This window comes from Tympanuchus pallidicinctus, unplaced genomic scaffold, assembly GCF_026119805.1.
Source record: "Tympanuchus pallidicinctus isolate F22 unplaced genomic scaffold, pur_lepc_1.0 scaffold18, whole genome shotgun sequence".
Lineage (NCBI taxonomy): Eukaryota > Metazoa > Chordata > Aves > Galliformes > Phasianidae > Tympanuchus > Tympanuchus pallidicinctus.
Genome location: NW_026294699.1, coordinates 13,695,041 through 13,719,243, shown reverse-complemented (window position 1 = coordinate 13,719,243; position 24,203 = coordinate 13,695,041). Strand labels below are relative to the sequence as shown.

The window sequence follows — 24,203 nt, the reverse complement described above, 5'->3', positions numbered from 1 at the left end:
GAGATCTTTGCCTGCTGCCCCTGGTGCAGCACAGAGCAGGATGCTCCCCTTGCTTTGGTGGGCAGGTTGCTGGTTGGCTCTGTAAGAATGGGTTTGGGTGTTGGGGCTCAGCCCGCTCTCAGCTCTGTTAAGTTCCACTGAGCTGATGGTTTGCAGGTTGCAGACAGTTCTGGGTCTCCTCTGGTAGATTTGGTAGCTGCAAGAGAAACATTTGAATATATCCATAGGCCAAGAGGCTGCTTGCTATGCAGGCTGTTCTCTTGTTTGTTAAAAGGCCTCTGCACAAGGCACGAGGGGCGCAGCAGCATGCAGTGGGGAAATAGTCAGCTGAGAAGGTTCTGCTGCCTTCCAGCCCTGAGCACCCACGAGGCTGGGATGGCACGGATCTGCTAACACACCCACCAGCATCGTGCTGGGATTTGTATTTCAGATGGAGCAAAGGTGAGACTCATTTACTCTGGAGTACTGCTGGTTGCTCTGAGGTGAATTTTGTTTGGTGGCAAGGCTAGGAAGAAACTACTTTGCTGCTGAGGTTTTTCGTGCCTAGCGAGGAGACATCTTTATTTCCATACACTCCTCTTCCACTTTCCTCTCTTAAAAGATATAATCTTTGGTGTGTCAGTTTCCTAAAACATGCTTAGTGCTTTCTCAGGCATTTAAACCATTTTGTTGCATATTGAAAGCGGCTGTATGGGAAAAGGAAACAGCTCCTGCTGCTTCACAAAAGCAATATGTATAGCATCACAGCTGGAAATAGCATGTTTTATGAACCTGATTTATCTCTCTGCTGTGTGGTATAAATCCTGCTTCCTCACTGCATGGCCTGCATGTGCATTTTCAAGGGCCTAATCCTGCAAGGTCCTGAACAAGGTGCAGAGGAAGGATTCAATTAAAAATAAATGTTGATTAGGGGGTTGCTATAACTCCTACACATCCTTTGCCACCTGCCAGGGCAAGCACTCTGTAGAATGGCACAGATCAATGAAAATATTTCCTACCCACTGGAATTATTACATACAGTACTTAACACAATATTTGAAAATCAGAATTATAGCCCATGCAAAGCAGAACATGCTAACACCTCACTCAACACAGTCCCTTTGTTCCATTCCATGGTTGTTAGCAGACGATAGACTTTTATGACTTTCATTTTATGATGTTTTCCCTTTTGCGCAATGTATTTTGTTGCCAGTTTTCACAGATTGCCAAATCCTTTGTAGAAAGACAGCTGCCTGGTCCCTGTTAAAATATCCGAGTTGTCCAGGTCCTTAGCTAATTCATTGTTCCCATGATGTTGGGAAGGGTCACAGGTAACTGAGGCAGAGAGAGAATGAGGTATGAGGGTACTTTACATGATCCAGATGTGTAGGAGCCAAATGCAGCTGTGTTCTTGCTGCCACCAGGGCTCTCTGTGAGTGAACCACAGGTGCAGCTGTGCTCCGAGCTGCCAGGCCCAGCTGCCTTTCCAGCCCACCTGCACCAGCAGGTATCTTATCTTTGAATGTCACATACTCTACTGACTATTAAGAGCCATGGAAGCTGCGTTCTGTTTCTCTTAGATAATCCAGTTTTTGATTTAGTTGCCCTAGTATCTTGTCCTGTGATGAACATCCAGTATTGAACTACAAAACCTTGAGTATCTCTGTGTCTTGACTATGTACAGCATGTGCAACGTGCTTATTATGAAGGTTAGGCAACGATCAGAAGTCCAGCATGCTTGTTACTGTGTAAACCTCAGCAAGGTGTCCCTGTCCTGCAATTTGAAACAGCAAAGATATGTAAGAGGTGGGAAGTGTTGTTTGAACAATGGGGAAGCTGAAACACACTCATTAAATACCTCACCCAGCATCACACACATCGTCTGTGATGGGTTTGAAAAACACTTCTGTCTTCAGTCCTTTCCCTGTAACTTAGCAGCAAGTCTTCTGTCCTGCATGTGAACCCAATAGGTATACAGCCCAGTGACAGTTACTGATCAACAAAAAAAAGCTGTTATGCTTTACAAAGTGTTGGAGTATTTTATGTTTTCATGTCTGTTGTGGTGTCCTTCCCTCTCAGCATGAGACAGAAAGAGAAAGAGATCCTCCAGATAACAGTGTCTTTATTAGCTGTAAGTTCAGCCAAACGTGCTAGTTTGTCTGTCACTATGCTAGTTATCTGCAGGACAGGAATAGAAAACTAATGTCTAATCTTTAAAAAGGGCTTAGGAAAATTATTTCAACCTTTATCCTGCCCCAGCTCAGCTCTGCTTAAATGCTATAATAGTCTAAATAGCTTTTGTTTCCAACATGGACATCAGGGCACCATAGAGGAGCGGCCAGGAAGGAGGCAGCGGCAGCTAGCTGGGGACAGAGACCTGCACATAAAGACAAAACTGAGGAATGTTACATTTCCAACTTTCTTTTCATTTCTCTAACAAGGAAAGGTGCAGCTGTGCATCTGGGAATAAACCAGCAGGGGAAAGGTGAAGGTTGGACAAGGAGGGGAGCGCTCATCCTTGAATGCTAGCAAGAAATGCTGACTCTTAATTCAGTGGGTGCTGAATTCTCTCTGTGTCATTGTGACTTCTTGGTCTCCTAGAGAAGATCCTGGATATGTTTTTCTACTAAAACTTTTAGGAAAGAGTAAATAAATCTTCAGTAGTCTCTGGGGATTCCATCTGTGGCAGCAACAGGCTGGAGTGTGCTGAGTCGCAGCCTCTCATAACCACTGGAGAAACCCTTGGTGCTTCAGGAGCTTGTTGAAAACATCACCCAACTTAGGGTGGAAGAGGATAGCAGTGTATGACCTCGTGATACTGGCTTAAGCATTTTTACTGTCTCCATATTTAAAATACAGAAGTTGCCTGATGGGAAAGAGAAGATATAAAAGCCCATTTCTCAGAAGAGAGTGCTTTCCTTTGGTCTTGTGGGAAGAGAGAGGGCTAATCTATGCTGCTCAAGGATTTTTTTTTTTTAACTTCAATTTCTACTAGAAAAAAATGGTAATTTATGACCATATTTACTGGCTTCAAACTCATTATTAATTTACCTTTGCATTTCTCTTCAGTCTGGACTGTGCTGTCGCACAGAGCAGCTGCTCCACCCCACATCACACGCTGTGCCCTTGCAGAGCTTTCCCCATCCCCAGGTGAGTGGAAAGGAGACTGCAGGCCTGCATTCCTACGGCACACCCCTACATCAAATAGGAAGGGCAGAAGATGGCTTGGCATGGTCCAATACAGGATGTAAGGAGCAGCCTGTTCTGCCTTGGCCTCTAGTGGTATTTCAAGATGCTTCAGTGAGATTCATCTCAGCTGAACACAAAGTGCCTCTGGCTGCTCCACTCCATTAGGTATCTACACACAGCATTAGATCTAACTGGAGTAAAAACGTGATTTGCTTTCACTGCTTGCACTTTTGGATTCAAGGTGGTGTCTTTCCTCCTCTCCAAACAAAGGTGGAGTAATGGAAATAGCAGTGAGTCACCAGGTATACGGGGGAGACTGGCACTAGCATTAGCAGTTCTCCTGTTGTTCTGCTGCCCCTCAGAGTACGTTGGGCAATGCATGCCTCTGCTCAGGGTGTCTGAATGCTCTGGGTCACCATAGCAGTGAAAGGCCGTCCGTCCTTTATAGGAGGTGTTTATAGCATCAGTCTCTAGGGCAGAGTTAGAAAAGCTACCTGTCCTTGCTGTTAACTGCCTTACTGTTGAATGAAGTAAAACTACAGCAAATGGCCTTAGGATGTATATAGAGAAAGTGGTACGTAAGGTTATAGGTTTCTAGTCTGTATTATGGCTGATCATCTCAGTAGTGCTTGGGTTTGGGATTGGGACAGGCAGCTGCTCGCTCTTTTGGATGTAACATGGCCAGAAAACGTTCAGAGCTGGTGTTCTAATTGCAGACCCCCAGCCCCTCCCATCTGCACTGCAGCTGCAGTCCCTCTCCTGGTGCTGGCACAACACTGCTGCAGTCTCTTCTTGCCAAATAATGGAACTGAGCTTTGTTAGTGAGGCAGGGCCATGTACTGTCTGTGTATTTTGTTGGTAAGGATACGCTGTAGCTGTTTTTTTCTTTATTATCCATAAAGTTGAATTATGCACAACCAATTTCACTCTAAAGAACTCTCATGTACATTTAAAAAATAGAAACAGGGCTTCACTTTCATTTCATTATGTTCTAGTCTTTACAAGGGTTTGTGCTTCTGCTCCTGAGATGCCTTTGCTTACAATGAGAAGGTTACCTCGTACCTTATAATGTGCACCCTTATTTGACAGCCACTTTTCAGCTCAGTAATTATATACACAAATAGCATGCTATCAAAATGTACCATTAAATATATATCTTTTTAAATTCTTGCAGCTTATCTGTTTGGGAAGACACTTCTGTACCTGTGGACAAGAACTTCAGTAGCTAAATTGTCTTCCCCATCGCACTGAGCTTCTCCAGAGCCCTTGTAGATGCTCAAAAATAATTCCAAAATACCTTAGGAATAAGTATGCAAAGAACTAGAGCTCTGATATTGAAAATACCTGAGACCAAATGGGAAATTGTCTAAGAAGTAATCCAGGCAGCTACAGTACATGGCAATGCAAAATGTGACCTCTTCCCTTCTTCCATCAGAGGTGCTGCTTTTAACTGATACATTTCAGAGCCCAGTAATTAAAAAGCCTTGTGAGCAGCATGGAGCCACTGCCGGCTCTCATGTTATCCTACAAACGTTAGCAGTGATCATCCCTATAAAAATGTGCACGTTTTGTTAACTGCTGTCATTTATTTCAGAGCACTTATTGCTATAAAACATCAAAGACATTTTAATTAAGAGCTTAAATTTTTTATGCTGTGAAGTAGAAATATTTATGAAAGACCTCATCAGAGGCAGAATATTAAAACAAAACAGGTGTTTTAGCAGAAACACAAATAAAATGTCTATCAGTAAACATTAAAAAAATCAATTATTAATCGCGGTTCTTTTAATTCCTATTGAATTGCCTTCCAAAAATTGTGTGCCTAGGAAAGTATATGGCTCTAGTATTCTCTTATCCTGCCTCTTGGCCTTCCTATTTCTGTCCTGGGGTGCAGTGAATACATCATCTGCACCTTCAGAAAAGTTCTTGGGATCAAACTGAGATGAAGGTTATAAACTAATAGAGCCAAGTGTCTGAATTCTGTCCTAAGTGCTCTGTTGGAAGAGATGACTTTGCCGTTTCCTTGGCACGAGCAATTTTTCACTCCTAATGTTAGTATTTTTTCACCGTTGAAGATACCAAACCCGAGAATTCATTATGAACCCTTTGGTGGTCTGTAAATGGTCTGATGTTTTCTAGATCTGGCTCACATTTCTGTTGCTAGAATGAAACCGGATGTAGTTGTCTCTCCCCTGTATCTCGGCTTTCTTTGCCCAGTCTGGTTAGGAGGTATCTGTGAGACTGGAAAAGAATGTAAGGATGCAGTGTCCACCTTGGACAAGCGGATTGGTGAGGCAGATCCTCTTATGGTCAACGCTAGCTTTATTTGTCCTCTGAAACCCAAAACCTCTGGGCCTTTGGCTTAGAGCAGCCTGTAGGCTGCCCCCAGTTTCTCCTTCTGTTGTTATCGCCATAATGTTGTCCTCTGCCCTAAACCACTTGCTTGAAACGCTGCATTTGTATTGTAGCATTCTATCAGTTCTGTATTATTTATAGTTCCCTCACAAACATTAAGGAAAACATTGCGTTTGGTTCCATTGAAATTATGGCTGGGTCAACAAGATTAATGCTACGAAATCTCTGCTTTATTTCTGAAGATAAAAATTGTGTTTGTCGTGTAGGTTTTTAATTATCTGTATCTGTTTCAGCTCAGGGCCTACCCTGCACCCTGTGCTTAGCAAGGGGCCACCAGCTGTGGAGCCGGCTGATTCACAACAGGTGGCAGTAAGTAAAGATGCAATCATGGTAATTAGCAGGTGGGAGGGAGACGATCTACCTTATGTAGCTCTGAGAGCCCGTTCTAGAATAGTCCAAGTTTTCATTGCTGGTTGAGAAATGTGATTGGGTGACAAGATCTGTGTGAGCTGTGGGTGGAACTGGGAGGGAGGTGGAGCAGGGGAGGGGGAGAGAGCCAGGTGTTCCCAATCACCTACAAAAAGCTCAGAAGAGGGCTGAAGGTGCCTTATTTGTGCTGTAGGTGCATGAGGATGAGGTGTTTGTTCCTGCTCCAACTGGAAAAGCTTTATTTATCGATTTATTTATTGTAAAGAAAACTAGTCTGTCCTGGTAAGAACCTCGCTAGCTGTGAGGTGGGCTTGAAGCATCTGCTCTGCAACAGATGAGAGTGCAAAAGGAGTGAGGAGGACGTCCTTCTGTGAAGCTTTTCCACACCTCTGGGGATGAGAAGGAGCAAAGCGGTGCTGCTGCGTGTGGGAGCGACTGGTCTGCTAAAGGTGAGTGTCTTGCTGCTGTTATGGTGAGCTCCTTTAGCTGCAAAGGGGGAGAGATGCTGATGTTTTGGTGCAAATAAGAACGGAGGCTGAACATCTGAGAAAGAGGAGGGTGCCCACTTGTGGGGCAGAACCTTCCCTGAGCGCAGCCTGTGACTTGTGCTGTGGGTGCTCTTCTTGTGTAGAGCTGAAAGCACGTGCTGGAGTGCTTATCTTAGGGCTTTTAAGCTATGTAGATCAACCTAATCTTTGCTCTATTTTCATACTGATGACAGTGATGCTGTTGCAAAATTTAGTATGCCAGGTGAATATTCTCTGTTTCATCGATCTATCATCCAGTTCTATTGTAATTGACTGTCAAGTGACTCTGTTTTTTTGCTCCAAACTCCTAATGGAACTATTCACATTTTTCCAACAACTGTTGTTCAACTCAGTGGGTGAACTTGGTTGGCAAAGCTCCCTTGGTTGTATTGGAGGCCAGATTCCACATATGCTGTTTCTCTGCTAATTAGTGGATTTATGATTTTTCCCCTTTCCAGTTCTTTTCAACAATTAAAGGAACTGTAGTGGGTGCATCTCATGCTGTCTACTGCTTAAGAGAGTGAGGAAAGGAATCAAACTCATTAAAACATATTTATCCTTTGTGATGTAAATTTGATGACTCAATTCGAGGTACAAAATGGCAAGTGAGGTGGCCTACCAGCTTTGTTGAGATTGCAGTATATGAAAATGAGTGCCTCAAAGACAGAGGGTTCCAGTAACTTCAGCTGTGAGCAGATTTATTGCAGCTCTTTGATTGGGGGCTGAAAGCTGTGCGTCCAGTGCTGGCTGTGGTAGTGATCCTCCTGTCTTCATCTGAAGTTAGCAAAGGAATTAGACTATTGGCTAAGATTCTTGTGGTCTTTGGAATGGCAGAGCATATTTTCCTTAAATCTCCCTTCTGGGGAAGTGTTTACATGAATGCTTTGGATTTTTTTTTTTTTTTAAGGTAATCTTAACTTTCAAGTTATAGAAAGGTTAATCTTTCTTCTGTTTCCTACTGCATGGAATCCTTCCTTACTGAAAGCTGCAAAGAAAGTGTTATGACTCAAAACATGGCACAGCTCTGGTATCACTGGTGGGTGGGGGAGGAGAAAATTAGCTGTAGTCAAAGCAGCTGTTACTTGGGTAGAAATAACATGCTACATGTTTCACCTGAAGAGTTCCTTCTAGCTTCTTCTCAACTGCTCAGTTCCTTCATCTACTTTAATTTGACCAGTAAACTGATGTGTGAAAATCATGTGCTAGTTCAGAATCATTTATCTTGTGAATAACGTGCTTGAAAGTCCCTCAGGATGGCATTAACCTTTATGTTGATGTAAGTGAGGAGCTTTGTGTGATTTCTTAGGCTGTTGTGTGCTAGGTGCGAATCGAGTGCAGTTGAATGTAGTTCATCTTGTAGCAGAGTAATTAAAAAATGTTTTTGTAAGGGGAACATAGCAAAGATGCTCCCTCTGAAATAATGGTGCTATAATTGCAATATATTATTGTTTTTTATTTTGTCTACTTTTTAAAGCTCATAGATTATGATGCTCAGACTGAAAGGTATTCTGCTTCTTTCTCATCTCCCCAGTCAGCTGCTAACTTAAATGCAGTTCCAACTACCCGTCAGAACTTGCTTGACCAACCAGAAGATACTTTCTTGTCTTGTAATGTCTTGATTCACATCTTGCCAGGTAATCAAATATAGGAAAGTCTGTTGTGCAGTGCAAGCTGTTGATATCAATAACAAAATAGTGAACTTGGCTAATGCTGTGGGACAAGTGATTGCTAATAGGAATGGGAGTAGTGTGCTGAAATCAAAAGGTCATCAACGTGTGTCTGCAACTGATCCTTCATGGCCTTGTTTTTAACACAGGGGACTTTACTCATTCCTAGAATCTCCTGAATACTGTATTAAGGAAGGACTTCTTGCATGAAAGAAGACTTGTTGTAGAAATGATACAATCACCAAGGCTGGAAAAGATCATCCATTCCAGCCATCCATCTACCACCAGTGTTTCCCACTAAACCGCATCCCTCAGTACAACACGTAACTGGTTCTTCAGTACCTCCGAGGAAATGTTGCATGGGGTAGAAGTAAACTCTTTGTTGGAGTTGCTCCCATGCCTGTGTTTGCACTGCACATCTCCCGAGTGCTGCTGTGCCATAGGAACAGGGAGGACTGCTGCTCCTGCTTTGGTGTGGTATGTCAGAGATGTATGCTGTAGGATGTACTGCTTCTAGCAGAAGATATGGCAGTACCTAATTAGCCAGCAATTATCTAACGTATAAATTAGCTCGAGTAATAGATTCACTACTGCTACCTCTACATATGGTGTCAGAGATGGCAGTGAAAGGCTGCTCTGAACTGACTTGTCTCTTTTCAGAGAGCTGCTGTTAGGGGAGGTTCCATTCTGGTTTCTGAGGCTGGGATTACAGCCCTGTGCTGTGCAATAGGTGAGCAACTGTAATTCCCTAGAAATCTGTTCCAGCCTTCTGTGAGCTGTGAGTTTTCTTTTCAGACTCTTCTGGGCTGCCAATGTCTGTGAAACTGAAGAACGTCTGTGGCTCTGGGAATATGTAGGTGTTGTCAGAGGAGTGTGTTCGTTGTGCCTTGTGAATTTCGTGACTGGGGGGGGGAAGCCCTCACTGTTCTGCATCATTTCTGGTTCCAGAGGAGCTAATTAATGTGAGAGGGGAAACAGCCCAGACCAATAGAACTGGAATTGAATTCAAATGAAAATTTCACCTGGGGTTTTCTACTTTCTCTTAAATTTTGGAGAGCATTGCAAGATGAAATTTCTTCTCTAATGTGCCTCAACTAGAGCAATGAACGCAGAGTTGTCTGAGTGTGTGCTGACTGTGGAACTTCTGTGGCTTGTTTATCTGAATGGCTGCTACCTTTAAATGTGGTTTTTAACTACTTGATTATTCTTCTTGAAATCACATACTTTTAGAAATGCAACTTTACAGGATTTTTGTTTTATAGGAGTAACTGAAGTATAGTCTTTTGGGAAAGTTTGCTATTCCTGTGTCTTTAACAGTGGCTTCTCTTGATGCTCCTTGTTGAGATTCTTGTATGATTTCAGCCTTTCTCATTTTAAATTTGTCACATTCCTTTGTGTAAAGTGCAAACAAGTGGTTTGTATTTTGAAAAGAAGAAAAAGTTCTACCCTCTTTAGTTACAATTTGGAGAGTCTATTTCAGATGTTCTGTGAACGCTGAAGACTAAATTTAACAGTGCCAGTAAAACAGGCAGAGAAGCTCCCAGGCACGTAGGCAATGTACCCCAGGTTATAAATGTGTGCCCAAGACTCATTTCAGAAGAGAGAACAGTATGGACTCCTCTGCAGTTCCACAGGAAAATTATTCTGGCCAGTGGTAAAGGATCCAGCTGGCATTTTGATTGACTTCAGATGAAACTTGCATTCCAGGTTTTTATTGTAGCTTACACAAGCTGTCCAAGTACTCACAGCACATCCCCACGGAAAACAAAAGATGATGTATGTGCAGCTTGGTCTTGTTGCTACAGTGAATACGTGTGCAAGCTTAAAAAGGAGAAGAAACATTGAATGGTTGGGGTTTGAAGACATACGGTTTAATAGGAATAGCCTGAGTTGTGCAGAGTTTCTTTGCTTTGGTGGGTTTTTTTTTGGCTTTTTTTTTGGTTGTGTTGTTGTGTGGTGTTTATACATAGCAGTATGGTGCAAGGCAACAGAGGGTTTTAAAGTCGTGGTCTTGCCGCTCCTTTTGCTGTTGTTCTGATGTTTGGAAGCCTTTCCAAAGGATCAGTGGTGGTGTCTGTTAAGCTCTCTGCCCCTGTCCCACACTCTATCAGCAGGTGGCACCGGGCATCCTCACTGCCCTTAAAGGGGAAAGGTTGGTGTCAGGTACAGCTTGGGGCACAGCTCCAAACATCTGCACAGAGGAAGCTTGCTTGTCTGCAGTATGGGGCTTGAGTTCTGTTCCTGAGCTGCTGCAGCGAAGGTGGTTCTTCACCCAGTGCTGCTGTACAGCCGTAACAGGGCAGCAGAATGGTGTTAACTGCTCTTTTCTTGTTGGTGGGAGAGCACCCTGTTACAGATGTCAGTTACATCTGGTGCTGTTAGGATTTCTTCTTTCTCCAAACATACACAAAATTCTCCAAAACAAACACAAAGTTGAGTAGTTTCCTGAAATATGTTTGTTAGTCTTCAGAAGCACAGATGAGCTGATGCTTTACAAGCTACAGTTCTCTTTGTTAGCCTTGATGTTCTCGGTACTGTTCAGAGTGCAAATTAATCAAGGGTCCTATGCATCAAGTACCACGTGATGATGTAATTAAAACCGTCTGTAAATGCAATGGGGCCAAACTGGAGTTGCATGGGCAGTTCTAATTCTGGCAGTTCTTGATTTTGGAGTGCTTGGATTAGCAATAAAATGCTGTTTTATTGTGGTTTTTCAATGTAATTAAAAATATATTGGGAGATGAGCAAGTGAAGTAGGAAACAACACAAAAGATAATTACAAGCAGATCTTCATTTCAAGCAGAGAAGTTAATCTTCCTTTGGGCTCTTGGGCCTGTTTTAAGAGGGTAATTAGCCGTAGACCCTGCGGCTTCTGACTCCCAGTCTCAGCTTAAACCTCTACATCCTAATACACGAGGATGTGCAGCACCGAGGCTGGGAGAAGCTGTCAGGCACACGCATGCATTCTGCATGTTTGAACCTGGGGGCAGCAGCCTGAGTTCTGCTGGACCCTGCCTGCTCAGCAAGGACGTGTGAGCAACTGGTTTCAGTGAAGCAAAGAACCTCGGAAGCAATTCTGTTCCTGTGAGTGGATGAACTGCACCAGTCCTAGTTTTTCCTTTTGTTACACTGTGTTCTAAAGGTGAAAGTATACAGTCATAGCTGATTTTAGCCTGTCAGCTATAGAACCAATTAATTTGATATCTCCTTTACACTTTGTTTATGGGTCATTGTGTTTAGCCCTTCTGTTTCCTTTACTCTGGTTACACAGGCATTTCCAGGTGTGAGTGCTGTTTGAAACTCCTTTCATTAAATATCCAGTGCAAATGCTTATTTCTGTCATTTGAAAGCAGGTCCTGTCTTTCAGGAGCAGCCCCTTCATATCTTGTTCCCTTCCGTTGACTTCTAAGGCCCAAATTCCCTTTCAGTGGTCTCCTTCAGAAGGCATTGGAAGGGAGATGGTCCTTGGCCACTGTTCCTGCTACAGAAAGGAAGCTTACAGGGGTGAGTTCTCATCTCTGACAATGGTTTGCTGACCCATTTCTGATGATCAAATCCAGCCCTTTTAAAAATGGAATGGGTCTGACAGTGGGAGATTGGAGTACAGCTGTCCTGGGCAGAACTGTGTGATTAGTGGACCAGGTAGATACAGTCTGTGGTGCCAAGCCCTGCTGGATCACTTTGAAAATCTGTCAAACTTTTTTTTTAAGCACTTGCAATAAGAATTAATTTAATTAAAAAAAAATCACTGACTAACTTCTGACATGTATTTCTTCTAGGCTACTGCAGAGGAAGGCCTCTGCCAAGTTAGAAAGATGATCAGTGAATCCAAGCCCTGAAAATTGATTGGGCAATTTAACAGGGTAGATAAATGCTGTACTGCTCTCTGCTTCTTGTGGAAGTTAACATTTTTCAGGTTTACAGAGTGTTTAAACCTGGCAGATCCTTTTTGTAAAGCTGTTGACATAAGCATGCAATGTAAGGCTTATATTAACATCAATAGGAAGAGGCTGCAATGGTTGTCACTGCTCCATTTTTGCACTGCTCCTTAGGGGGCTGAAAAGTCAAGCTTAAAAGTCTCCCAATGAGGCTATTCAACCAAGAACCAGGAAAGCTGATAGTTCTATGGAAAGTTTATTCCTTCTGGCAAAATGTGTGTGTACTGAGTAATCTACAATTCAGCTCTATTTGGTTCTGTGTTTTTTTAATAACATACTTGCAGAGAACTTGCTGCTCATTTACACTTTCCATTTTTCTCTGCACTGGGGGTACTGCTGCTCTCGTTCTTGCAATTCTTCTGTGAAAACAGAAAGATATCAGAAGGCAATCAGCAGAAGTTCGTACAGCATCTTCCCCACTTTCTCCATGGGAGACCCCTGCCCTTCTTAGAGATGGGAAATGTTTTCTTCTGAAGGTAGCACTTCAGTCAGTTTTTTCCTAGGAAAGCTGTGCTGTACAGTTTGGCTTTTTTGCTGTAAGACTGCAGCCATGCCAACTGGTGGATACAGTCTGAAGCTGAAGAAACACAAAGTGCTTGGTTTGTCCTGGGTCTGCATCCATGCTCCATAAATGGAGGAGGAAGGATTAAAACTTTACGCGGTTTGGAAGTAGCTGCATCTACTAAATACTGTATGACTGTCTTGGCCATCAATAATTCAAAAAAATCCTTTGAGCCTAAAATGACAAAAATCTCACTTGGACAGTTGTAGCTGCAGGCAGAACAGAAAGGATTTGAGCCAATTGTGGGCTTGTGCTTTGTTGACTATAAAGGTTGAAGAACACCTGAGGTCTCCGCATTCATTAAAACAGAAAAGAGCAGAACAAAGCAGAACATTGCAGCAGAAGAGACAAAGCGTGGTTTTGCATTCGCTGCAATTGCTCTGATAGATGTGAGGTTGCTGAATTTCTGTTGCAGTGCAGATTACGCTACCCTAAAATGCTGGATTAATTTAGGAATGTATTGAACATAAGAAAAAATTATTTGTGTAATGAGATCGCTTAGGCTTGGCCCTCCTTTAATCACTGGATTTGATGTGCAGACAGGACGTGGACTTGTCACCTGGGGGTATTGATCTGTGCAGGCACAGTGCAGCAGGAGGTGGGGAGGAGGAGAGCCGTGATGTTCCTCCAGCACTGCGCCACGGCTTTGGAGTGTTGGGTGTGGAGGTGCTGGGCTGTGCTCTCCTTGGTTTTCCCCAGCCTTGGCTGCAGGGTATAATTGCAGGAGCCATAATGTTTCAAACCTTTTGGACCTCAGCAGAGGTTTGAGCAGCCCCCTGTCCAAGTTCGTCAGACCTGGTGCACAGGTAGGATGCTGAAAGTTGAGTGATTTTTTTTTTTCAGTGACAGCTTGAGAAACTGATTGGTGGGAAGCATTGGAATCCCAAACTGAATTAAGCAGAGGGCAGTGGGGAAGCTTTCTGGTCACGCTGAATGGAGGGTCTTAAACTTAGTAGATTTTCCTCACCTTTTTAAATATTTTTAGTTCTATGCTAACATCAAAGTGAAAAGCTGTTTTGAGTGACAAATCAGGACTCCAATATCAGCAGTAGTAAATGACTCGCATCTATTTTTCTGGGGCAAATGCGTCACAAATCTCCCTTTGTCCAAAGGATAAGAACTTTTCTCTAGATTTGATGATTTTTGCTATAAAGTGCATTTGTCTTGCATCTCTTCAAATTCGGTATAGATTTTCTTCAATCCTTGTGTTGTTTTCAGGAGGATGTATTCTTGAGATCTCACTTCAGGAAAAAAGAGCATAAAATGGTGTAAGTCAAGGAGGAAAGGAACAGTTTAAGCAGTCAGAAAAACACCTGTGTGAATACATGGCAGTGCATAAGGATCACTTCTCTGCTTTTCACCTGCTATAGTTGGGGCCCTCAAACATTACGAGGGTAGTGCAGTGCTCATAGAAATGGATAGATCTCTCTCCAGAGTGTTTTGGTGGCCTCTGTGTATTCTCTTTTCTCACGTTGTGCACTGGGATCAGAAATGTGTGGCTGACTCCTGGTGCCCAGCACACCCAGGTTCAAAGGAAGGTGCTGAGGTGACCCATCAGAGCAGCTCTGCTGCTGTGCTCCCAGAGCAGCACTGTTTGTGTCAGTTTGGCAACAGCACTGCTGAAACCAGAATGAATCCCAGAAGGAAGAAATGGCTCTACCTGGACAGAGGCATTACTAGCTAAGGGCGAGTAGTGCTTTTCTGCTAAGAGCATGTACAGATGTTAGACCTTATTGGCTCAAAGGTGGCATTTGACATAAAAACCCAGCTGCCTTCTGAAACTTGGTTAACGATAGGTGTGAGTTTAACTTCCATCAGAGACGAGTTCTTGAGTTGGAGCCTGAAGATTTTTAGGGCCAAATTCAAACTGGAGCGTGAAGAATCTCTCACTTGAAGTCGGCAGATGCGGTCTTCATCACGACAAGATTGTTCTTGCGCCATTACTGGCTGAGGTGAGAAGAGCATAAAAGCCTCCTCTCGTGAAATTTTCAGCCCAAGTTTGCGCTGCTACGCAGTCTGGAGCAAAAATGTTTCTTTCATTTGAGTTCTTACCTGAACTTGAGTGACACGGAGGTTTTTACTGACTACTAACCTCCAATGTGTGTGTGAGCAATTCTATTAAATTTCAACATCAATGAAATTACTCAGGTGAATAACTCTAAAAGATCAGTCCCTTTAAAGTGTGCGGATAAAAATTCTGGTCGTTTCTCGGAGCTCTGTTTGAATTCAATGGCGCTTCTGAGAGCAGAGGATCAAATCTTGGTTGGACATGATTGACATTCTGATACCGTGTCTTTTCTGCCTCCTTCCAGTTACTTCATACAAAGCCATAGAAATAATAGGAGTGGTACCAAAGAGAGAGCGCCGAGACCCAGCTTTTCCTTTCAGTTCAGCCTGGCAGTGGGTCCAAATCTTTCTCCTTTTTCTAGGACCTGCCCCAAGTGCTGTGAAGCCCTTTGGACCTGGGGGGTTTAAGGGAGGTTCAGACCAAACCTTCAGCAGCGAGATGTCTTTGTGGTAAGATTGGGATTTTGCCAGGGTGTCATCCTGTGTACCCTGAAGGTACTGCTGCCTGTGAAATGGACCCTTGAGGCATTTTGTCGGATTTAAAAAGTATTGCTTTTATAACTCAAATTGTCAAAACTGCCTTTTTGAATATACTTTAGATTAAGGCCTTTACTGCTGCTGACATTCTGCTGGCTTTAAAGTCAATCTGTGGTACGTGAGCAGCTAATGCAAATAGCTAGTTTAATATGAAACGTTTTGCTTTGAGCAACGTGGCTAAGGATGCAAGTGGTGTATTTCCTGGAGTGTGTTGTTGCTGTGCTACGTATCTAGCTTACATTTTTGTGTAATTGTAGGTACCAATTATTCACATTTGGTCTTATGAAACCCTGAAAACTTATGTCTCATGAGTCAGCATGTAATTTTCTTCTGCACAAATTGCAGAATTATGCGTCGAAGCTAAGTACATCGAATAATGGTAATTTACAATTGAATTCCTATGGATTTACATATTACAACCACATTAATGCCAGAGGAATCCACAACATTGTCAAATAGGTTAATAATGGTTACTGTTAGTGCAGAGAATACCAGTGGAATTAATAATGATTAACCACTTATTTCAACGGCATAATTTTGCATACATTTGCCTTGAAATTATGAAAAATATAAAAATGTCATGGCAAGTGAAGGTTGAAGAAAGGGAATGGAATGCCCCTGTTATGGAGGGTTACGCATCCCACAGCTCTGGGTTTTGCTGGGGAGCCGAGGCTTCCAGTGGTGGTTCCACAGCCTAGGCAGGAATGGTCGTCATTCCCACTGTGAACTGGGATGAGGCCATGAGCTTGTTTGAGCAGGAGTGAATGGAGCCCCAGCTCCACTGTTCTTAGTGAGAGCACGTGAGTGGGCTCTGTGCTGCAGGTCCCTCTGCTGTGCTGACCCCAGCTGAGGGGCTGGCCAGGAGAGCGGCAGTGTGAGCAAGAAGCAGGGCTCCAGCACTGAGAAAACAGCACCAGTGTGCTGATCTGCGGGTTGTTTCGGGCTCCTGTGCACCTGTGGTAGTTTGGCATGCAGTGCCTCATGCCTGAGCATTCACACGTATGGCACCGTACTGACATAAAGCCTTCCTTTTGTTGAAAGTGTTTTATGAATTGGGGTGGGATGCTGCATTTAGATCTTTTCAGAGAAGGGAATACCAGTAACCGTTCTGGAGTGTGTGGAGGAGGGAAATAAATGGCACTGCAAATGGATGAAGCTCGTTATTTGTGCAGTCATTAATATTTAACTTCCCTTTTTCACAGGCTATTACCACTTGAATTTGTAGTATGCCAAAGTTTTCCTGCTTCAGAGGAGACACATTTGAACCTGAAAGATGCTTAGATTTTATTTTCTGCATCGCTATAATGCATGCAGTGTATTTGAGACACGTTAACAACTGAAAAGCACCCATCCCTGGGCTGTGGTACCTGGGCTTTGCAGCTGGCTTTGTGTTTCACTATGCTGGGGTTGGCTGGGGGAGCATTTATCATAGCTTCTTTAAAATAAAAAAAGCTTTGGGTTTTGTGTTCTGCTCCTGCTCACCATGAGTTGCACTGCAGGAGCATGCATTAATGTTCTGAGCATGGAATGAATTGACTTTGCTGATTGATTGAGCCTGTTCAGAGCGGATGGCCATGTCCAGAGACAGTGAGACCTCAAGGATGAAATGAAAGATATATTTTTCTTCCTGCTCTGCTCAAAGCAAATGATTGCTGTTTAAAAGACAGTGACATACAAGAATAACAACAGCAAAGTTTAATCTAAAGTGGAACTATGAATTTGTGAAATACAAAAAAGCTAATTTGTGGCACCACCTGGTCCCTGAATAAGCAAATGACTGAAAAGCAGTTCCAGAAACCAGGCGGGTTTGCTTCCTTCACCAGGGAAACAGAAGCATGCTTTAGGTTTGGTTTAGGACAACCTTTTGATGAGCAGCACTGGTGTAAGGAAAAATATCTTCTAGTCAATTTGCACATTTTATGGGGATCCGTCTGGAAGGTGGCTGTTACTGAAAGATAAGGATTCTAATTTTGTAATTGAGTGCACTCTGAAAAGACAATTAGGAACTAATGTGATAAGTAATTGTAAATTATAACGGCAGAAGAAACCCAATTCACAGTCCTCTGTGAAAACTGTATTTGTGTATTCAAATGATGCATCTGTACTTTTATTTTTGCACATGTACATTTTACTCATAAAGCAGGAAAAAGGGTTTTGTATGGTTTTGATTTAAAAAAAAAAAAAATTGCTGAAATGCATCTCGGTCTCAATCTGAGTGCAGCATTGGAACATGAGGTGGCATAATGACTTGGTGGTTTGGCCACGTAAAAAATAATGTGGGTATGGTGTCTGGAGCCTCTACCCGTGTGGGTTTAATAGGATTTAAGTCTCTTTGCCAGGGATAAATGCTCCAGTTGGCAGAGAACAGGTGGGAGCGTTGTGCCTTTGTTATGGCAGGAGGCCGGCTGTGGGGCTGTGTGAATCCTATGGCCCAGGTTACAGCCATGGGCTCTGCGTGTGCAGATGAAGACTCAAGCCAAGGAGCCGTGCTGCTTTCTGCTGCTGGCAGAGCTGTGCTCTGCCCCTCAGTGATATGTGCCTTGCAGTTGACTTTCCACACAGTATTGCTTTAATTTCTGATCACTGAAGTAGGAATAAAACTTATACACAGAAGAGAAAACTCTGTGAATGTAGGCAGTTGTGTTCTCTGTGCCCAGCAGCAGCGTGCTGCCCTGCTCTGCAGAACGTATTCGTAAGTAGGACTTGCTGGGATGTCCGCTTACAAACTGTCACAGCAATTAATGGTCATATAAGCAAAGCAGTGTGTGATTTCATAACGGTGGGTAGAAGAGATCTTTGCCTACTGAAAAGGACCAAAGAGTAAAACTGCTCTGCCATGGTCACCTGCTGACAGCCAAGTCACAGTGAGATCATTTATTTCAGAAAGCAAACCCATTCCTGGGTAAGGAAGAGAGAAGCTGCGATTAGTTTATCACTGCAGACGTAAGCACAGTGCTTAAATCAGTCAAACCTCTCCTTTTACTTCTCTCAATTCCCCCATCTGTGGACTCAGAACTCCTGCAATGCCAATTTAGCAGGTGCTAAACCTACAGCAGTTTTGTGTATCAGCATTTTTTTTTACTTGATGATAAAACTTCAACACCAGCAATAGAAGCTGCTGGTAACCAGCACGTTTGTGAGGCTGGAGTGCTGCCACGAAAGCCAGCATTGCAGGATGCAGCTTTAAGCTGGGAATGCCCAAGTTGTGATATCCTACCTCCAAGCAGCCAGGGTGGGAGATCTGAGCAGGATTTCAGATGTTATCCTTCCCTTGAGTTTTGTTGATAAATGGAGAAGGACTGTGTTGTGATTTAGTTGAGAATACTCTACCATGGTGCAATTTGTCATACACGGATAAAGTTTGGCAGTATTGAATTTAGTTTCTGTTAGAGGCTCGCTAAAGCAGTGTTTACCAACAGTAACTGTTCCCATACACAGCAGTTTCCTCCAAGCTTGTATTGCTATATTAATGCCTACTGATGCTCCCTTGGTAAATGCCCAAGGAAATTAAAGCAAGGCAAAATGGGAGCAGGAAAATATCTGACGCATGGAGTTTGAAGATGATTTTGGGGCTGATGAGAAGAAGCCAGTACTTGTGGAGGCCTCTGAGGCCCCCGTGCTGGGGGTGTTCCTTGTGTTCTTACAGTTTTCTTGATCTGACCTCAAGATAATTTAACAATAACTAAATTACGCCGTGTAGCCTGACAGTTTTGTTCCTGTAGCTGTTGTAGACAGATGAAAAGCCAGTAGGAATATTTATGTGGACTTTGCAACCTGCCCTGTGCTTCTGGAAGGGAATGAGCTGTGTGGTTAGTGAGTTAAGTGTAACCAAGGTGACTAAAATGCCACTATCATCTTCCAGAGAGCGTGGCACTGAGCAGAAGAAATGCTGTATTGCTTTGGAAGTCAGATTTTATCTTGAGATTACTGCAGTTCAAATCTGTTTCCCTCATTTCTCAAAGAACGCACAGATTTCTTCTATTATGTGTCACTGATTTCATAAAGAGTGAATCCTGACCTCGTGCAAGATGAAGTCAGACCAGGCAATAAGTAGAGATACCTGATATCTGTGTGCCTCATTCAGTATCGTTCCTTTCCATTATTGCAGTACATTGTCCCAATGTGCTGAGCTGCATCAAAAATAGAATTTAAAGTACTTGGAGTTAGCATCATTGCTTTCCTCGGAGCAACAAACTAGATGTCTTCTGGTTTGGTGTGTGGTGTCTATAGAATTAATTGAAGTGACAATCATATTTTCTCTGCTGGCAACGGATTTCAGACTTGTGAATGTTCAGCATCATGTGCAACTTGTCTGGGAACAGGGGGAGGGCTGTTCTGCATGTCTAACACACTCCTGTTAGAGGTCTCCTCCAGTCAGTGACACAGCTTATGGTGCCACATCAGCTCACCATCTACTTTCAAGCAACAGTATGGCTATTGGTTTTAATAAACAAAAGCAAGCGTCTGACTGTGTGAAAGTAATCAAACAGTCTGAAATAATGCAGAGATTTTTAAAACAACCAGTAAGATCACAGTCTGGTACTGTGATGAGAAAGGCAACCACAGCAGCAGTGTTACTGTGTGCTGCTAATAGCATTGTGTTTTAGCTGGCTGTATTGCAGGAAGAGGGTAAAAGGAAACTCCTTTTTTTTTTTTTCCTTTTTTTCTTTTTTTAATTTTGGTCAATCGTAGAGTTAGAAAGCAAGAGATGATCCTGAAATGAACAGTGTTAGTAGTTCCTTCAGAATTTGTTCTATGTGAATACTTCTGAAATGGGATCTTGAAGGAAAATCTGTACCTGTAGGAGTAGGAAAAAACATTTCCATCTTCATCAGGGAGCATGCTAGCATCATAAGTACAGCAGGAACAATATGAAGATGATGCCTGCTGTGTGGAACTGTGTTGTTGAAAGCTTTTATAGAACGTTGGGGTGGGTTTTGAAAAATTGTCATTGTATGCAGAGAGGATTCTAAAAGAAAACAACAACAGCAACAAAAAAAAACAACAGTGATGGGCTGAAGGTGGATCTGCCTGTCGCTGTATTTCAGCACTTGAATTTTGGTGTGAGCCAGCAGCTCGAGATTCAAGTACCTGAATTCCTGGAACTTTCTGTACTTCAGTAAAAATCCACTTTGAGTCAGCATTTGGAATACAGCTTTGCAATGGCAGCGATCTGGTTGCAGTTGTTCTGAAGGCTCCTGAGTGCGACAGTGTGTATGGGAGCACAGCAGCACCGAGGCTTTAAATCTTCCCCTTAAAAACTGGGAACAGATGAGTGCGTTTGAAACCACTGTTCCCAAGTTACTGTGATTAAAACTATGTGAGTCTTTTGGTGTCAGTTACTGACTAGGAAGACTCTCCTGTAAACAGAAGTGGTAGCAGTGGTGTAGTTCTGAGCAGTGCCGTAACTTTATGTGCTAATGTTAATCAGAGGATTGCTGTATAGCAGTCTCAACTGTAGATGCAATTTAAACAAAATTAAAAGTAAAAAAAAAATCAGCATGTAGATCCTGAATGTCATTCAGGTCTGTGTGTTGTGGAAGTTGCTGGGCATACCTGAAAGCTGTGCCCATTGCCTACAGCTCTCCTCCAACATAGCACTACTTTATGAGCCTTGTCAAGGAGCACTCTGCTATAAAAACTTCTCTTGACTGTTGAGTGATCTTAATTACAGTCAATTAAAACATCTCTTGCTTAAAAAGAGAAAAACAATCAGCATTTATTTCACTGAGAAGAATTGCAAATGTCATCTGAAAATGATGCTGAATCAGATTGCTCTGGGACATTCCTTTATTGAGAGGAGCTCTCTGGGTCACAGAGGTTGTTTATTGGACAACAGCAGCTTTTCCTCAAGCAGGTAAAAACCTTCTGGTGATCTTGCACCACTGAAATTCCTGTCGTGTTCAGGACCTCTTGCAGGAAGGTCCATACCAAATTAACTGTTATAATCTAAAAGCTTTTAGGTTTGGCTACACTAAACCTAAAACTAATTCCCAACATGCTGGGATTAGTGATTCTTGCGTATGTATACACATGTTATATATACATGTGTATGTGTATATATAGCTCTGTGTTAGCATATATTCACAAGCAATGTGTAAATTATCTGGTGAAAGTACATGTGTGAATATATACACACAAAAAAATGAGGTTGGAGGTTGTCTGATTCTGATATTCTTTTGTAAAATTCCTAAGCCTATTGAACTGCCTATTTGCTATGAAAGTTTTATTCTTTTCTACGAAGCTAATTGCTGGAGATTTATCACCGAGGATACAAAGCAGCACACATTCAGCCTTCCTAAACTCTGTGATGCTTTGATGTGCTGTTTGTTTGGAGTTTGTGCTCGGTGGGGGGATGTGATGCTGTGGATAACAGAGATGAATTCCCTGCTGTGGAGTGGCTACCAGCTGCTTCTCTTACAACTTTAAAACACAATGATTCACTGTCGAGCCAACAAAAGCTGTCAATATGCTCATTACCCAAACCAAGAGATACCTGACATGGAAGGTAGTGGAAACTGGCTATATAAGCACGAGGATCATTTTTAGCTTTCCCTCATTTCCCCTCACAAGAAGCAGAACCCAAACCATTTTTTTTTTCCATGGAAACATAAAAACTTTCTTTAAATTCTAATAGATGTAATTAACATGACAGTGTCTCAGGATGGTTAACAAGTACTATCAATCTCCCATCCAGTAATTAGCTCTCTGCTATGCTGCAGACAGGCCGCTTTTCCTGGCTCTTCATACAATTTCAGTGTTGGTGTATAACTGAAACAAAAAGCCCTTTTCCACAAGGTGGGGGGCATCTCTGCGTTCAGCAAAGTGAGGCTCTGCCGTCGGCTGCCAGCTGCCATCAGATGAGAGCAGCAGGCTGCTGCTGGTGAGCAGCCGTTAGGACTGTTGTGCTGGGTTGAGTATGTGGTGTTTTCTTCTGGTTAAAGATATTAACTTGTGTATCTGTCATGATCCTGCTACGAGAGTAGAAAGTATGCGTGAGCAGGAAAACCAACTAGCAAACTGCTAATGGAAATTAATAGCAGATGTGGGGGATGAAACTTCAGAAGTTCATCTTTCATTTCTCGTTTTTTTCCTTATGCTTTAACCTTTAAATTGTCCTTGGAAAAGCTTTGAAACAGTTCTTTAAAGAAAAGCTTATTGATCTGTTGAAGTGGATACATTTTTTTTTTCCATGTGGACGAACTTGGAAAATAAGTATTCCACGTTACAACTCTGTAGTGGCTCATTCTGTAGTTAGGTATTATGCCTTGATATAAATGCAGCCTTGTAATGCTGTGCAGTGCTTTGTTACACCTGAAAACATTTTAATTCAGAAATGATTCATTATCATTGATGTATTTAAATACCAGTGGCTGGTACTCAGTACCTGCAACTGTAATCTTAGTTCTTCTGTCCTATTTTACCATAGGAAGGGCTGAATGTAATGGGTATGAAGGGTCTGGAAATAATAAACTTGTAGAAATGCTAATTACAGTGTGCTTAATACAGACATCATGGTAACTCTTTTCTTTCTCAACTTTAAAAGGGGATTTTGCAGCCACCAGCTTCTAGTTACTGGTTGGGCTTGGAAGGGTCGATGGCTGCTTCTGTGTCGGCACTTAGAAGGAGTGGGACTCAGGAAATCCAGCGTGTGGTCCAAGAGAGGACTTCAGCAATAACTCTGTTCAAAGACTGGCTGAACAGATTTATGTGTGGTGTTATAATTCCCACGGGAGTTACGTCTATTCTTAGAAAGTGCAGAATTTTAGCTATGTGTGATGTGCAGACTTGGATGCCTCCTGTTCGTGGCTCTGTGTTAGAAGCACTGCTTTTGATATATTGAACCAAAGTCAGAGCATGGTGGGCCCTGCCTGTCTCAAGGGTTCACTTACTTGAGAGCTGATTCCAGACTGCTTTTGGAATAACTTTCTTTGCTTAATAATTACACTGCTTATGGCTTAGTTAATGGAAAGGCTTAGGTGAAAGAGAGGGGTTGGATTCATTTTATTTAACGTGATACAGAACTTTTCTTTCATTAAAGGTCACGTACTATGTTGACTTTCTTGATGCTTTCAGAACCTGTGGTGGCCTTGCATGTTTTCCCTTGCTTTATGTTACATTTGTGTAAAATAATGAGGAAATTAAAAAAAAAAAAATTAAGTTGCTTTAAAGAAGTAAAAAACCAATCAGGCAAGAAAAAAGAAGCAAGTTTCCACTAAAATATGAGGGTCAGTGCTGTAAAAATGGTCTGATTCTCAATAGACAAATAACACCTGCAGTGATCACTTTTTTCTTCTAGACAGTATCTTGAAATAATCTATCCATAGTGATTGATCCAGGTAAGAGTTAACTGGCAGACAAATGCTGGTAGCAAAGCAAAGGCTGTGTGTGTTGGCAGGCCGGGTGTTACAGGAAAGCCCTCTGGTCATTTACTTTTAAGACTGCGCCTCTAAAGTTTCATGGCAGAATATTTTCAGTGCTGTGTGAATTTCTGTTCTCTGTGATTCTCGTGACCACTGAGAGCCTGTGTAATTTGGCTCAGGTTGTTTGGCACGTTTGTCCTTTTCCACAATGAGCAGCAAGGAGCGTCACCAGGGGTCAGATGGAGACGGGGGCCAAGCAGCACTGTGCTTCAGTGCTGCCTTGTTTTTGTGCAGCAGGGCAGGGGCTTCTCCAAAGGGTCCCTTGGGTAGGAAAGAGATCAAACTGTGGCACTACAAGTATGGCTGGGTAATGGAACGCTCAGCTGGATGTGACACTGCTGTGGCAGGTTTTCCCAGCAACTGAGCATATTTGTTGTGTTGAGTTCCAGACCTGACACAAAACCAGAGGGGAAGAGGAGCAGTGAGTGAAATGGTCCAGGTGACAACTGGTTATTCCTGGCTGACACAGCTTTATGTTAATGCATTTTAGTTTAATAGGGGTGTAAATGTTGGTGCATTCTTCCTTGGTG

The 24,203-nt window shown here is 42.7% G+C and overlaps 1 long non-coding RNA gene across 1 annotated transcript in view; it reads left to right on the top strand.

Annotated features, from left to right (window-relative positions):
- The window catches only part of LOC128079192 (uncharacterized), a 200,817-nt gene that overhangs the window by 79,350 nt on the left and 97,264 nt on the right, over nt 1-24,203 (top strand). Inside the window, exons 4-6 of the long non-coding RNA XR_008206016.1 lie at nt 3,049-3,129; nt 5,817-5,892; nt 6,218-6,401. This is a non-coding gene — a long non-coding RNA (uncharacterized LOC128079192). The remainder of the gene's footprint in view (nt 1-3,048; nt 3,130-5,816; nt 5,893-6,217; nt 6,402-24,203) is intronic.